Below are 17262 nucleotides of genomic sequence, written 5' to 3' on the forward strand. Positions count from 1 at the left end.
ATAAGGTGGACTGTAAACCCCGAATTGAAACTTACAAAAGTTTATCAATTCTTGAAGGTTCACAGAATATTGAATATATAGGAACTGACAGGTTGATTTTATTGTATTAATAATAAATGAGCAAAAACATGTTAATGTTTGATTTGACACCAGTTAAAGACCTGTATGTTTCTAAAGTTTATGTGTAAAATGGTTAACAATCCATCTGACATACTGTCAATATGTTAATATTTCAGTGTTATATTTCAGTGTCTATCCAAACGTAGCAAAATGTATGTTCACTTTACATACAAACACCTAGAATCTGATTGAGATCATCCTGTTGACAGTGGCATTTGGAAATTTCCAAATTTGTTCCGTTACATTCAGAATTGATGAGCAGCATTTCATGAGTCAATAGTCAGTTCAGTGAGGGGATCTGGGGTAAGCGACCACACAACATCCAAACTTGTATTCACGAGGTCCTGGGTGGTTAAAGCGAACATACACACACAGGGAAGGCTTTGTCCTTTCACCTGGCTTGAACCCTGCCACCAAAGTCTAGAGTATTGACAGACCTCAATAAGGCTGTTGTCAGTACTTCGCTGACCCATTCCAACCCCATTACCATAGGCTAGGAAGCCAACATAACCCAATTAGCTCTAACTTTTGTCAGGTTTGGTTTTTCTTTCACTCCTACCATTACTGGAACAGCCAACAGAGATTCCTGAGGAAATATGGGGTCAGCAGTATATGATGATGTGCAATGCTAGGAGATATTCAGGATGGAAGATTTAATGGATACCAGCTGGACTTTTAATGATTTTGGGATTGTACCCAGATAATGGGTGAAATCAATTTGGAAATAAACATCATGATGTCCTGCAAGGGCAGAGCATTGCTGTATCATCCTGCATGTGCATATTTGTCCTTCAAGGGCACAAAAATGCCCATTTGGATTTCGCCCAACATTCCAATCCACGTGTAACTTCATATGTGTTCAATAAACAAATCTATTTGAATGAATGAATTGGGGTGGAATAAAAGATGGCAGAAGGGAGTTGGGTGGAGACAACTCATTACCAACTAAAAGCCGAAAACTATTTTACAGTATACACTGTACACAGTAATAAAACAAACCTGCGGCCATCATGCTCACCACTCCGTTCCGTCATTCTGGGTTTTCTTTCCCTTCTATCGTCAGGGAAACAGGATGGACAGGATATGTTAGGTGCACAGGAGAGGAAGACGGAAAGATTTACGATCAAGTCAGACATCAACATGCCTAGAGCATCTCAGCTCAGTCACCTGTGATTTCCCATAACTCAACAATCTCAACCAATCATACTGCTGCTAAATAAGGATACAATTTAAGGTTTAACTACTTAAACTTACTGTTTTCTTGCTATGGATTACTACACATCTTAGATATTCACATATAAAGACAGATTCTTAATACTGTAGATTAATATGCCAAAAGCACCTTTCAGGATTAGTTGATTTTTTCATGCTTGTCAATTACATCTTTGTGAAAGTTTCCTAAAAAAGCAAAATGTATATTACACCTCCAAACTAGGAGCAGACAACAGAGATCGTTAAAGGAATAGTTCATCCAAAAATATGATTTTTTTTCACTTGCTCACGTACACCCACTAAAAATGATGGCTTTATATGTGAACCAAATGGCACTGGTTCAGGCTTATCATTTGACCAATCGCGATGCACCAAAATTAAAAAAAAAACAACCATAAATAAATTATAAGAGACACAAAAGATTACAGTGAACAATTACTTACTGTAAATGGCCCCAGAAGACTTATTCATCTTTTTCAGTCACCTGACTTTTCCGCTCAATAGTGGGAGAAAGTAATGATGGTGAATACAAAACACAACGACAGAGATACCAAGAAAAAACAGTGATCGCAAGATCTGATCCATACTAACTCTCAGAAAACATTTGTACAGATCTTAAGTTAGCATAGACCCTACGAAATCTAACAGTCGCAGACATTTTTATACATTTAAATCACAATCCAACCCTGGCATACTAGTGGACTCCTGTAACAGAGTGTGTGTGTGTGTATACAAACACACACACACACACACACACACACACACACACACACACACATACAGAGTAATATAGAGATGTATTGTGGATTAAATATATATAGAATTGTTCGCGAATGTTTTGGTATTTGGTAGGGTAATGTTTTGGTAGGGTTTGTGCTAAGCAAAGATCTGTATGTTTGGTTTTTTTGTTTTAGTATTCACCTCTATTACTGTGCCCAAATATGGCGTATGAGCACAAAAGTAATGTGACTAAAACAGATTAATAGAAGTAGGGGTGTGACGAGATCTCGTACCACGAGTGTTGTTTGGATTTCCAATAATGTGCATTTGGGAGCGCAAAATGCGCCATTTCACCAGATTTGTAACGTAAATCATTAAACCTATGCCAACACAGAAGAATACATCAATATGTTTATAAAATATTATCAAAATAAAAGTTTAAATTCTCGCTCTGAGTTTGCATGGTTTGATGTCCACATGTACTGGTTTAAGAAATTACAATGGCTGTAGCAATTCTGTTGTAAAGAAGTGGCCAAATATTAAAGATTAAGTGGAAATTTGCATTAAATGTTCTTTGGTCAATATTAAACAAGGATTTGATCATGCTGTAAAGTGTAACAACAACAATCACCAGGCCCTCTGCAGGCATATATTACAATACATAATGTACATAAGTAGATTATATTATGTATATTACATTATGTATTTTTACACTGTTGTTCAATAAAACCTACTTGCTTTTGATATTTTATTTGAACCAATTATTATTGCCTCATTGTTAGCTAAAACTATTACCCAATTAATCATCAAAATAAGTGATAGATTACTCGATTACCAAAATAATCATTAGTCAGAGCCCTAGATTAGTTAAAACATTTCAAAATGCACCTGCATTTTTGCATTTTGTGACTTTCAGTCGAATAAAAGAATTTTTTCCAGTCATACATTTCTTCATTGAAGATTTCTTAAAATATTGTCTCATCTTGTTCTCGTGAACCCAATATCAGGTATTGTCTTGTCTTGAGAGCTAAGTGCATTGTCACACCCCTACGAATAAGCAGGGCTGGGAAAAACATCGATTTCAAATTAATAATTTTTTTTTTAAATGTGGTCAATTCTATATCGATTCTCAAAAGCCACAAATCAATCTATTTTCAAGATGATCTAAAAATGCTTGTCATAAATAAGTAATTACTTTTTAGAGCAATCCCCAAAATTGTTGTATCGAATATATATTTTTGTGTTTCACAGAACAAAGAAAATAACGTGGGGCTGTAAAAAATGTGGGGATAAGTAAATGATGACAAAACTTTCATTTTTGGGTGAACCAATCCTTTAATTGAGCAGTCAGTGCAGAATAATAGTGTGCTGCCTAATGTGAAGCATGTGAAAGAATGTGAAAGTTTCTCATAAATGGAAATTATGCTTCTGTCAAAACGTATGTTAAAAATCAGCTCTAATTAAATTCTAACTAATAAACCTGTTAGTGCACCTGCATTGGCATAAACAACTTCTAAAACGTTGACTCACACGTTTGTATTTGCGATTTCCTCATTCTGATATTCTGAGAAGGAAATAGAAGTCCAGAACCAACCAGATGTCACGACAATTCGTACGTATTTTACGAATTGCCAAATTCGTATGAATTCATACGAATGACCTACCCCTAACCCCGCGCCTAAACCTACCCATCACTGGGGTTTAGACAAATCGTATGAATTCAGACGAATTAGCCACCTCGTAAGATACGTACGAATTGGTCGTGAGATAGTGTTGTCAGACCTCATCCCAACTGAAAAGCTGTGGCGAGAACTGTGGATAGACAAATGCCCACAAACCTCAATAATCTGGAGCGACATTGTAAAGAAGAATAGGCCAAAATTCCTCCAGAATGATGTGAGAGCCTGATAAAGTCATACAGAAATGATTACTACAAGTTATTGCTGCTAAAAGTGAATCTATAAGCAATTGAATATAGGGTGTCCTTAGTTTGTCACCCATGATTTTCCATCTTGGCTTTATTTTTGTTAAATAAATAATGACACGGTATGATATGTCATGTGTTGTTGTTCATCGGAGGTTTTATTTTTCAAATTTCAAGACCTATTTTTCACATTTCAAGAGACATGCCAGTGAAAAAAACCCAGTTAATTTATGAAGAGAATAATCACATTTATTTTCTAAAATCAAAATAAAACTGAACACCTCAAAACTGCAATAAATTAAGGTCAGCACAACAGCCTCTTAAACGTCTACAAACTCTCAAGTCTCAGTTAAGCTCAAGTGCACAAAAAGGGCATAAGTAAACCAATATCCTTCAAAAAGGTCTCCAATATAGCAGATAAATAAAATAATGTTAATTAAAATTAACTAGTCAAAGTCTACATGCACTGGATGTGCGGGTTTTAGCCTCATCAGCGGCTGCAGTCATGACCTCATCTCCTAAATCAAACACCTGTAATTCAGCAACCACCTGGTAATGCACTCGCATTCACGTAAAGTAACTTTGTTGACAAGTTTGGGTGAGTAAAGGCAAAAAGCACAAGATGTAGTACCTTCAATGCCCTTAGATGTCGATATCGCTTCTTTATAGCAGAAACAAACTGCTGCAGAAAAAGTTAGGTGTCATACAAAATGTAATATGTAATTGCATTACTCGTCACAAACGTATTGGAGTAAAAAGTACATTTACTTGTTCAAAAAAGTAGCCAAGTAGAGATTAAAGTTGCTAATATCTTTGATACTCGGTACAAATACAAAGTAGCCAAAGAGATACTTACTGAAAATAATAAAATGAAATAGATACGTACAAAGAAAATAATGTGGGGCTGTAAAAAATATGGGGGTATACGTAAATGATGACAAAACTTTCATTTGTGGGTGAATCCTTTAATTTTGTGTGGATCCTTTAAATAAAAGTTGTGGGCAGTCAGTGTTGAATAATTGTGTGTTGTCTAATGTGAAGCATTATGTGAAAGATTCTCATAAATGGAAAGTATGTTAAAAAGCAGCTCTAATTAAATTCTAACTAATAAACCAGTTAGTTTACCTGCACTGGCATAAACAACTTCCAAAACGTTGACTCACACATGTTTGTATTTACGATTTCCTCATTCTGATATTCTGAGAAGGAAATAAAACTTTGAGCCACTAATGTCATTTTTGTCTCACTTCTCTTAAATAACTGGAGACTGTTTTTCCCAGCTGTCCACAGAAGATTTAAATCTGATTAAAATACCCAAACAAAAGCATCTACTCCAAACTCTCCCTCTCTCTTTCTCTCTCTTTGAGCTTATTTGAAGACATGCAGGCCATTTGGCAGGGTTGTTCGTTGGGGAAGGGCAGTTTGTCTGCTTTATGGCTGTGCTGACGTCAATGGCATAACTCAAATAGTTAGCAGGGTGCATGCTCCCAGCTTTCAAAAGCTGCACCACAGCAGAGCCAACGTTAAAACCCGAGACAGACTTCTCTCAGACAACAGTCTCAGCTGACATCTGTTCTTCTCATCGAATACCACTCATCTTAAATTTATACATTTTCTTATACATTAATCAACACAGTTGTCTGGATGAAGCTTGTTGTTCAGTCATATAAAGAAGGGTGGTAGTGCACTGAATATCTAAGATTCTAATTCTTGACTGAGACTTCACACTTTTTATTTTGAAATTTGAAAGCAAAAGATCAATTTTCAGTCAATTGTGCTTGATCTTTCTAGCTTACTCAAACACTTGACACATTTTCTGACCCATAATATCTCTGCTTTTCCAGCTATGCCCCTTAATCCCTGTGAGTAAAGATAGAGTGTTTCTGAGGCATAGACCTCTTGCTCCTATTGGCATGATGGACTCTGCTTAGGCTTACGGAGACACTAAAGTTGTGGAGATAAAGAGGCAAACAAGGATCACTGAACCCTACATAATTACAGCATCAAAATGAAACTTTCATATCGTTAAAGGCAACTGAACTGAGTTTCCCATAAAATTTGCACATTTCGAAGCATAACTTTTGGACAGAGTTTGCACCTCTTTCTTTATTTGGGCCTTCAGCTGTTCTTTCCTTTGGCTTTTCTCTACTCATACTGTATCTGAAATCGCATACTTTGAGTAGGCTGTACATATACATCTTTTTAATGAATACTGTGAAGTCAAACATGCTACTCATTTCACATACTGCTTTTCACCTACTATATAGTAAGGAGATATGCATATTCAGACACAGGGTTGGTATCTGAGGCAAATTCTTGGCTTAGAGCAAAAAAGTCACAACAAGAAATATGAAAATGATATTGATGATGGTCAGAAACAAGTTTTTAGAAGAATTAATGGAATGTCAAATAAATAAATGGTTTCACTGATAAAATATCTAATAAACTAAAGCTTTCCGGGTCAATTTGACCCCCTTTATACATTCTAGGGTTAAGATACAGTTGTACTCCCAAACTTGACTTGCTAACACAAGAATCAGCACGTACATGCTGAGGTTCAGCACAACTCCCACTGAATGATTCATCTCAAGACCTCCAATGCTCTATAAACCAATGTCCTACAAAGGCCGTCAAAATATAGAAAAAAAATAAATGCATAATTCAGTATAATATAGTGAAACATATCGTATTTAATCAGGGTTCCCACACCCAGCAATTGTAGAAAAAAAAAAATCTGATGCTGAAAAAAGTCCCAGCCCCCAATGTATGGTACATTTTTATATATTTAAATTTCATATTTATTATAATATTCAAAATATTATGAAAGTACTTAAAACCTTTAGAAACCTATATATTATTATTTTACTTCTATTTATTTTATTAGTATTTCTGCCAACATATTTAATATTTGTCAACCCATGCACAAAGAAATTCTCGCAATTGGTGAAAAACATTCCTAAAGTTTCTAAAGGCTTCTATAAAAGTATAATACATCTGATAAGACAATAAACTGATGGAGAGCAGCGAGTTATGATATATTCCTTGGAGAGGAAGAAGGTTTGTAATGCCATTGTAATATATCGTCAAAACAGTTTAGAGGCCCCATGTCTCAATAGACCCATGGTAGTCCTTCAGTAAGAGCATCTGGACAATTCAAGGTGACGTCAATGCTGTAGCATACATAACATTTATATAGGCATTTAAAAACACCTGTCTTCAGACTATGGCAGGAGTCTTGGTCTTATTGTTCATACCATAATCATTACATAGTGGAACAATGTGGGGTGACTAGAGTGAATCCAGCTGCTGTTAACAACCAAATAAAAAATTATAAATGCCATCTGTCAGGATATCAGATGGGCAAATGGTGCATCGATACATAACGTAGACATGCATGACGCACTTTGCGTGTACAATCCAATTCCGATAACTCCAACAATCCCCTTTGTGCAAAAAGACACACCCCTTGCTGGAGACCAGAGGTGTTTGAAAATATTATTGATGATGTCACGCCGTCTCTAGGGGTCTTGAGTGCATAAACATGGTGCAGGGCAGGGATCTGAAGCCAGTTTGGCACCCAGCAGTGGACCAGGGGCTTTGGGAAGAGAGTGTGGCATTCCACACTTTCACACACAGAATCAACACACACTCTAGACATCAGTCAGGCAGTCGAGTTGTGATGACATGTACACATTTCACACAAACACACTCGTACACATCAGTTAAGTCAGCTAGTGGTCAAATGCCAAAGACAAATGCAGATACGGTCACGTAGACACACACAAGCCATGCACACAAAGGCCCAGGAAAAATGTCTCCAGAGTCTACAGCTATAGTACAAAGCCCTTACTGGGTAAGGATGTGGTGTACTTAAATATCACTGACCCATCATGGTCTTCCAGCCTCAAAGGCTTCCATTCTGTTGACGTTTTCCCACTTTATTGCCAGACCCTGCCGGTTTGGGTGGGCTGTTGCTATGGCACACAAGTCTGAGGTAGATGATGAACGGAGATGATTTGACCAGAGGTACCATGTTGTTTTTAAAAAGAGGTTTCTCCTACTAAGTTTGTAGTTCCTTTGCTGGAATGAAAATAACCAGGGAGTTTTGGTAGATATTGGTTTATACAGTTGGGCCCAAAAGTCTGAGAAATACTATGGACAGTGCATTTATTTTTTAATAAAAAAACCAAAACAAAAAAAACACATTTATTTGATTAGTGCACAATCATTAATATTTCTTATTAATTTCATGTCAAATGAAATTTTATGTTAAGGTTTGAATTGAATCCCAGATTGTGTCCAAGGACAGCAAAATATTAATGTGCACTGCCCCGTTAAATAAACTAACAAATAAAATAAATACAACTATTCATTTTGGTCTCAGATGTTTGGACTTCACTGCATGCAGAGCAATATTGCATGGCACTAACTAAACAAATATCATGCAAAAACACATGAGTGATGACGCATATTCTAATCGATAGATCCTGCATAATTTTTTTATGTACAAAAGAGAGGTAGGTATGTGTGGCTTTGCATATCCGTGCAAAACAAACAGGAAGAGTCTGTCTTACTTCCTGCTCATAACCATAAAATGTCTTATTATGGGCTTTCCTGTGGCAAATAAGCAAGCAAGTAGAAACACAAAGCTCATTGTTTGGAGTTTTACATAATCTTCACCTCTCATAAAGACTTTGAGTGCTCTTGTCTTCCATCTATGAACTTAAATGTATTCATGCAGCATTGGCAAGTCAATAGAGAAAAACTGCAAAGAATTTTTTTCTATTTTTTTTTATAAACCATCATTCAGTTTCTGTTGATATGGAAGGGAAATTTGAGCTTATGCCTCCAGGAATTAGCCAAAACATTTATGGCCACTCAGTTTCCAAAGTGCCCTTACAATTCATAATATTTCCACTCATGCACAAACTAAACCTGCAGTTTTACACGTGAGGCATTACCTCTCATGCCATTCACAAGCACGACCCCAATAGCCGTGACGATGACACTGACGCAGGTTGTCGTTCCCTTGGGTTGACTACTATAAAGACCACCATTGTGACTTCCAGTGAAAACAACCTCCAAAAACACCTCTGCCAGATAATGCCAGATGGGGAGTTTGAGTGTTTTGTTGAAGCTAAAGCCGTTAACGCTAAAATCATTATCCAACAAAACCTCTGCCAGGGAAATAACTTCAGAGGGAATGCTGCACACAACATTTTGATCTAAAATCACATTTCACTCTTTCAATCCTAATCTAAACCATTAAGCCCAAACAAGCAAGCCATTCCTCAAGCTCTGACGCAAAATCAGATTTAAATGAGCCGCGCTCTGATCTTTTCTACTTTATTATAAAAACGCATAAAATGAAACTGATTCAGGTTCAGCATGAATAGGTTGCTATTGACGTAAGCATCACAGATCAAATCTTGAGTTATGGGTTAAGCTTGAACGTGTGGCACGTGAACAACCTGCACACACTTTCAATAACTTGAGCGCACAAGAGAACTTGACGGGTTTTCCCAGAAAACATTCCCAGTGCATTTTTCCCTCAGCACATCTGAAGCCTGTTCAGATTGACGGTGACCTTGTAGGGAAAAAGTCATTTGTTTTCAATGAAAGTTGCCAATTTTTGGTAAAACACGAAAAGTTTAACTATACAAATGAGCTGTGATGTGATCAAGTGTCAGCAAGATGGAAAAGTGTATTACTGTGAGAAATACTTAACTGTTCTAGGGTGTTTTCAGCATTCTGAATGAATTTGATTTGTGCATTGATAATCATTCATCTTTTTTTTCATTTAAGAGATGTTTCTATGCAAAGAAACTTACAAATAAGGAACCTTTCTTGTGTAACTCAGAAGAAAAAATATCCTACGTTTCGAGTGACATGAGGATGAGTAGATGATAGTAGAAAGTCCCCTGTAGTCAATAATTTTATACATTAAAACTCCTCTTTGATCACCAAAATTACATATTTAAATGTTTTTTCTAGTGAAAAAAAATTCTTAATGCCTTAAAATAGCTTGAATGTAACTCTACACCCTTGCCTCATTTATTATACGCAGATCTATGAATATGATAATTAGCCCCACCTCCACTCACTCGCACGAGCTCAGAGATCCACTCGGTCAACTTACTGAGGTAAACGCTACACGATGGTATTGCTTTTTACAACGTCGGACACATAACAGTAATTAATATGATTAGCCTTTTGCTTGACTACGTTATCAAACAGCTAATAATGTGTTGCTAATGTTACACAAACCATGTTCTGTTCTTCATCTCAGAGTCAGACAGCTGTCTTCTAAAAAATTGGGATAAACTGGCTTCTTTTGAGACTCCTTTGCGTGGTCAGTTAATGATATGCTAAAGCCCACCGGCACATTGACGTGATTGGTTACAAGGTAGTTTGTGACGTGAGAAAATACTCATTAATGGTGTTGACATGAATTTGCACATGGTTTGTCTAAAAGCATATTAAAAACACTTGATTTTCACCACAGGGGGACTTTAACATGTCCAAAAACGCTAATCGTTCAAATTTTTGCAAACAACAAAACAAAACAAAAATCAGGGTCTGAAATTGTCTGAATTCTAACCTAGTGATTCAAGATAACCTTTCAACTTGTTTATGATATGTTGCATTATACACTACTACAATGTACACTTTCCTCCCAGAATTATACAGCAACTGAGGGACCTAAAATGATCTAAAACAAACTATATGAATAGTAAAAATGAACCTTTTTTTGAAAGAGAACATTTTACTCAAAGCAACAATGCAGTCCAAAATTTGGGGGCAACCATGAATAACTGGTTCTGAAATGGTGACATTCATCAGTGAAGAATTCAACCTAAATATAGACCTAGACAAACATTACTGAAAGTGACAGAAAAGAAAGAATTTCCTCTGGGGAAAAGGAAATGGATAGTTACTGGATATAAAAGTGACTGCCCAGCAAGTCTCACTCAAACAAACACAGAGAGCCTAAAAGTGTGCACCCTGACTAGTCCTGTGACTGGAAGTGCCACTATATCTAGCTCATGAAGTAGATACTGTAATAGAGAAATGGCAGGAAATTATCGTCATGGTAACCTTGTTTGGGAGCTCTTTCAGGGTGAATCGCACACTGGTATCATTTCAGATTAAAATTAACTGCTCATTGGTCAAGGTGCCCTTGACCGGAGCTTCCTGGCACCATGTTTGGGTGGATCTGGCTGCTGGGAAGCCTGTGGATTCCGAAATGTCTAAGCAAATAACAGAAACACTTTTGTCAGGTTATGACAGATAAGAAAACTTTGAAGTGAAGTAAAGACTAATTAAAGTATTTTCTATTGACAAATGTGGGTGGACTGTTTGTCCTTTGGAAATCAAAGAGGCGTTTAATAACATGCCATTTCATAGTGCTCCGATTTTTTAAAGAGCTTGTTTTTGACTCAAGTGGTGAACGTCAGCCAGCTCTATCCCACACTAGGCAAGTCAGCTGATAAGAACGTTTGCATGCTGGCCAGGGTGCGTTGCAATGACCTTCTCTAGGCACTCTGTCAACACATTATAGCTGTCAGTCATGTGGCTTCTTCTACGTGCTGCGGACAGCACTTTTCTTTTGTGATGGCTCCTCATGTGTGTTAATCTCTCTAATCTTACAGACATATTTACGTTTTATTGAGGTAACAGTAAGCTGACCTTATAACTGTATGCGTGTGAATGCACAGGCCAGCTAGGATGCGATAAGGAAAAAGCCATGAAGTTCACAAAGCCATGAAGTTCACTTGCGCATCACCTCCTGTTTATTGTTTCTTTAGTCCGGCAAAACGCCGTTATACTCAGTCCTCAGTAAGCTTCATAAAAGTTCCCATAAAACGTGTCCACGTGTTCTTTGTTTAACTGAAGGTATTCATTAAGAGTCCCGGATCTTCAAAAGTACCAAATATGCAAAGTGAAATTTGTTTTCAGGTACATTAATTAAAAAATATAGGCGATTACACACTGTACTTAGGTAAATATATACCATATATATTCAGTTTGCAAACCAGTTGCACAAATATACAGGTTTTGTCTTCACATACTGTATTTAATTTAATTTAATTTAATTTCAGTAACCATCTCTCCTCTTTAAGTCATTAAATTACCTACTGTAAGTCCTAGGCGTACAGTTGAGAGGTTGAACATAATTTCACAATGAATCATTATTTAGACATTATTCAAAGAAACATAGAAATGAGGAACTTCATTTGTGTTCCTCAAGGGAAAAAACATAAAATTTTTTGAGTGACATGAGTAAATGATTAGATGTCATGATCTGTCAAAGTAAATTTTCTATTATTTAAAAAAATAAATGTTTTTTTAAATAGAAATCGTATAAACCCCAAGCTTTTGAACAGTTAAATATTATATATATAATATATAACATGATATATTTATGTTATTTATATGTAGTAATCAAGTGCATTTTTACCACATTTTTATAATATTAATACACCACATTCATTAAAAACATTTAGTTTTACATTATGTGGTGTATTAGTAATCGCAAATTTATTACAAGTACATTTATTGGCACCTCTATGGTGTGCATATTATACAAGTTCACTGTGTGCATCCACGCCCAGAAGTAAGCTCTATAAAGTACAAGTTTTATTGGCTTTGAGCATAAAAACTCAATTCTGTGCCAATTCTAAGATCAAGAAATACGAGAACAAGGAACTGAATACATAGATTCATAGTTTGCAGAACAATGATACTAACAAACTGTCATGAACCTTTCGACTGGTTCTGCCTGAGGTGATGCAGCCATCATATTTGTTGATGTTTTCTGTAAAGAAATACGTACGTGCAGAGATTTCAGCTGTGATTTGATCTCACAGAGTAAGCTACAGTCAAACAAACACTGCTATTGTATGTTTCTCTGAAGTGTATCTCTCAAAGGCCATAAGATAAACTCCAGAGCCATATCTGCCATCTTTGTAAATACTCTAGATGTTGATCTATGATCAGTAACCAAGATCCAAATCTCCTCCTTATCTTGTCCTAACCTCAGATTAGCTGCTGGAGTCGTTAACATGTCTGCCCTCCTCTGTATGAAGAATGGCAGGGTCTTACCTGTGACTTTCCTGCTCTCACAAAAACATGAAAACATTCCCATTGCCAGAGACTTAGAGTTCCGGAAATTCTGGCCATCACAACAAATTCCTCATACACCACAAATCATGGACAAATGGACCCCCCACACACAGTGTACAAATGAATGTGGAAAAGCTCATTAGTTTATATTCTATGGATCCAAATTAATTTTCAACTATAAGCTGATTATATATACACACTCAGCTCAGTGTAAAAAACCACAGGCACCTGATCCTGCAGACATTATGAGCACGCGTGTGTCCGTATCAGTGCGTGTTGAAAGAGAAGACAATGGTATTTGTCAGTCTACATCCTATTTTCCCCATTTGGTCATTAAGCCACAGACAAGTTCATCTCACGACCTGTGTGTGCGAGGAATTAACACTCGCACACTGAAAAACACCTCCTGGGTTCCGGAGGATTCCAGCGGTATGGGAAAAACAGGAAAAATCTGCGCTCTCCTTCCTGCCCACTGACCCTGTTTGTATGACACACAGGAGGCAGTAAGTCAGCGGCTCCGTCTCATTGTCTCAGTTGTGGTTACATCACTACAGTTTTGCATGTGTTGGAGGGTTACATTGTGAGTGGGAGTCTACTGTCATGTTTTCTTTTCAGATTACTCCCTCTATCTGCATTTTAAAAAAATAATAATAAAAATCAGCCTTGTTATCGCAAAAACATAGATACTTTCTCTGTTCCAAAATGTAGTGAACTGTCTTTTAAGGCAGCATTAAAAGGGGTGATTCACACAGACTATGTTTTTGCATTTAAAAATGCAAGTCACAGAGAAGTGGAATAAAAAAAACAAACAGAAAGGTGCATATTTTTGAAAGACTATTTTTTTAGAAAGGCGTGTCATGTGCGAATTGCTATAAAAGTTCTGAGACATGACCCTCTATAACTATAAAGTTTTAATAATCTATGAGAATAGAAGTCCACACTGCACACACCACACAGCTATAACAATAATGACACAGAGAAACGATATTGCATAGCTGATGAACGATAAAAACACCAATGATAGAATCCAAGAGCTTGAGCATTTTAAGCATGATTATGATAAACAGAAAACGTTTGTTGGCGTGACACTAATATAGTTATCTTTAGTTATCGTACATCTTTAGTTATTTGTGACTTAAAGGCACACTATGTAAATTTTCGGCACTAGAGATCGCCTATTCAAAACAAAGACGTAGCTTGATGATGCCGAGATAGAGCGAGGAATCATGGGAGATGTCGTCTTCACCTCACAGCCGGTTTTAAAAGAATCATGTTCATGGATGAGATTATTTTAATGTTACTGTAGTATGAAGCAGAGCAGGGCCAAGTGCTGTTGGAGCTGAACGAGGCCGCTGGAGCGATCGCTAATGAGAGACGAGCGTGACAAACGTCTCAAAAGCAGCGGAACTTTTATTATGCCACAGCTGCTTTCGCTTCTTCCAGTCAAGCGTATGAGGTAACACAGCACTGTTTATCATATTAGATACATTTGTGTGTTGAAAATGATGTTATGACATTACTCTGAGCGTTTGCTCGGTGGCTGCTATGAGACACTTGTTGCACACTGCAGTAAGCTAGATCGATACTAGAATATCATATTAATAAATGCTGGATGGTTTGTGTTGATAAATGGCATGCAATTAATTTTAAAATATATTGTATGATGGAGAAAATGCTGTATTACTGTTACTAAAAATAAAGCTGCATCTGATTATGCTAGGTTAGCCACTTGACAAAATAGTGTTTTTCTCTGAGGCATGGTGAAAACATGCAGTCGTGGAAAATGAAGACTAAATGTGTTGAGCTATATAACAATAATTAGTTTTCTGTCTATAAATGTAACCAAACAGTTGTTCCCTCGTCTAATAAACATGTATTATATTACAGCATCTTTGGTGTTTCCATGGTTTCTACAAAATCTAACCGGAAATCGAGGGTAGCGCAGGTAGGCAACGCACGGACACAGTCAAAATTGACCGTGGTTAAAATTGCTTATTTATCTGGATTTAAACATTCTTGTGATAATGTAAGTAGACAAGTCAACAAAATATATAACACCATTCTAATGGTTTTTAGATATTTTAATCCAAAAATCTTACATATTGCGCCTTTAAGTGTAAATTGGCCTTAAAAGTTTTTTTGTTTAAAACTTTCTGATACTGAATGAAATACAAGTATAGTCAATATTTCTCTCATCCACCACAATGGATTTGTATTTTTTTACTGCGTTTATTGCAATGCATTCTGGGATTGCCTTAACTGCTGTGGTTATATGTGATGCTGCCTTTGAATGGCTAAAAAAAAAAGGTGTTTTAGGAAAAAGCATAATTAAGTTGCCTGCCTTTTGCTACAACCTTCACATCGTAAATGCTTCTGATCCATTAAAATGCTGCCTCTCTAGGCAGTGCACTAGGTTTTAAAACAGAGAAAGTACCTCTGCTTCTGCAATGAGGCTATTTTTTAAAATAGAGATAGAGAGACTAATCTGAAAATGAAACAATGATAGCAGTCTTTCTTCCTTATCATGCATGATTAAAAGCAGATAAGACCCAGAATAATTTACAATACATTAACCCATGCTTACCTTTCCTTCTGAATACTGTTGGAATATATCTTATACACAGTAGCATACTATGTAATATCTGATAAATACTAGCTTTAAGGAAACATGCAAAACTTCTCCGAAATGATGTGGCATTTATGATCAAAACAATTGTATTAATTCTGCATGAGTATTGCATATTTTCAACGTAACGAAACTAACTGCTCACTAAGAGGTGAGAAAGTGTGACGTTACACTCAACTTGCAGCATAATAGCAGGCACTTATCAGATACACAAAGACCGATCAAGCCTGAAGAGCATCAGGAAGCGAATCTCAGTCCACCTGGTTTAAGAGGAAGTCAACAAAGCCACATGCAAGCTGACTGACGTCAATCACAACCCACCGCACCTGACAGGAACTCCAAATAACTGCATTTCTCATGCTCTCTGCTTTAGTATAATTCCACTTGACACTTCTCTTTCAAGTTATGCATTGAAAACTTTTTGATAAATTGAAGTTTTTTTGTTTTTTTTTTGTAGGCTGGACTTGCTGTATGGCCTGATCACTGACGTTAACAAGAGCATTTTGAGCATTTTACTGTATCTACTCACTGTTACACTCAAGTGTTGTACTCCTGTCCTCCTTACATAGCTAAATAATACACACATGGACAATATTCTATGTCCCTTCTCTTCCACTCTGTTTGATTTTTCCATCTTTCCAAGAAATATATTGATTCAACTGTGAATGCAGCACCCTAATTACGCCCACCAAACCAGACAGTACCAGTCAAACAGCAATCTATAGTCTTTGTACTGACCGCTACTTTTTGTACAGTACTCTTACACAAACTTTTGTCCAAGGTACAGTAATTACACTTTATTTTTACAGTAAAATTTTGGGTTACACTTTATTTTGATGGTCCATTTTAGACATTTTGCTAACTACAAGTAACTTTGCAACTACATGACAACTATTAGTAGAAGACTCTTAGGTTGCATGGGTTGTTTTAACCCAGCCAATGGGTTAAATGTTTGCTCAACCTGCTTGGTAGTTTTAAATAACTCAACTATTGTTTAAAAGTTACTGTATTGCTTGCTTAAAATGAACCCAAAATATTTTGGAAATTAACATTTATTAATATGTTTAATAAATGAACATTTCTTAATAAGTTTAATGAATAATACTATAAACTGCTTATTAATAAATGTTCACCTTTTGATTATTATTGTTGCCTCTAGTAATTATGTGTCTGATTTTTAATTTCCAACCTATTTTGGGTTCATTTTAAACAAGCAATACAGTAATTTTTAAACAATAGTTGAGTTATTTAAAACTACCAAGCAGGTTGGGCAAACATTTAACCCAACTGCCGAGTTAAAACAACCCATTGATTTGTCCATTTTTAACCCAACTTTGGTTGTTTATAACCCAGCATTTTTTTTTTTTAGAGTGTAGGGTTAGGTGTTAGGGTTTGGGTTAGTAGAATAAGTTGATATGTACTTACAACATTATAGTCAGTAAAATGTCTGTTGGGGAGCATCAAGATAAAGTGTTAGCAGAAATTAAGCAGACAGTCTACTAATACTCTAATGAGAGTTAGTTGACATGTAGTT

The 17262-nt window shown here is 36.3% G+C and overlaps 1 protein-coding gene and 1 long non-coding RNA gene across 2 annotated transcripts in view; one reads left to right on the forward strand and one right to left on the reverse strand.

Annotated features, from left to right (window-relative positions):
- pde4ba (phosphodiesterase 4B, cAMP-specific a) overlaps positions 1-17262 on the reverse strand; it is a 176378-nt gene that overhangs the window by 22139 nt on the left and 136977 nt on the right.
- On the forward strand, positions 10402-16937 carry LOC127513998 (uncharacterized). Its single transcript, XR_007930544.1, has 3 exons — positions 10402-14558; positions 14990-15047; positions 16186-16937. It is a non-coding gene; the product is annotated as an uncharacterized LOC127513998 (long non-coding RNA).

The sequence above is a fragment of the Ctenopharyngodon idella genome, chromosome 6, assembly GCF_019924925.1.
Source record: "Ctenopharyngodon idella isolate HZGC_01 chromosome 6, HZGC01, whole genome shotgun sequence".
NCBI classification, from domain to species: Eukaryota; Metazoa; Chordata; class Actinopteri; order Cypriniformes; family Xenocyprididae; genus Ctenopharyngodon; species Ctenopharyngodon idella.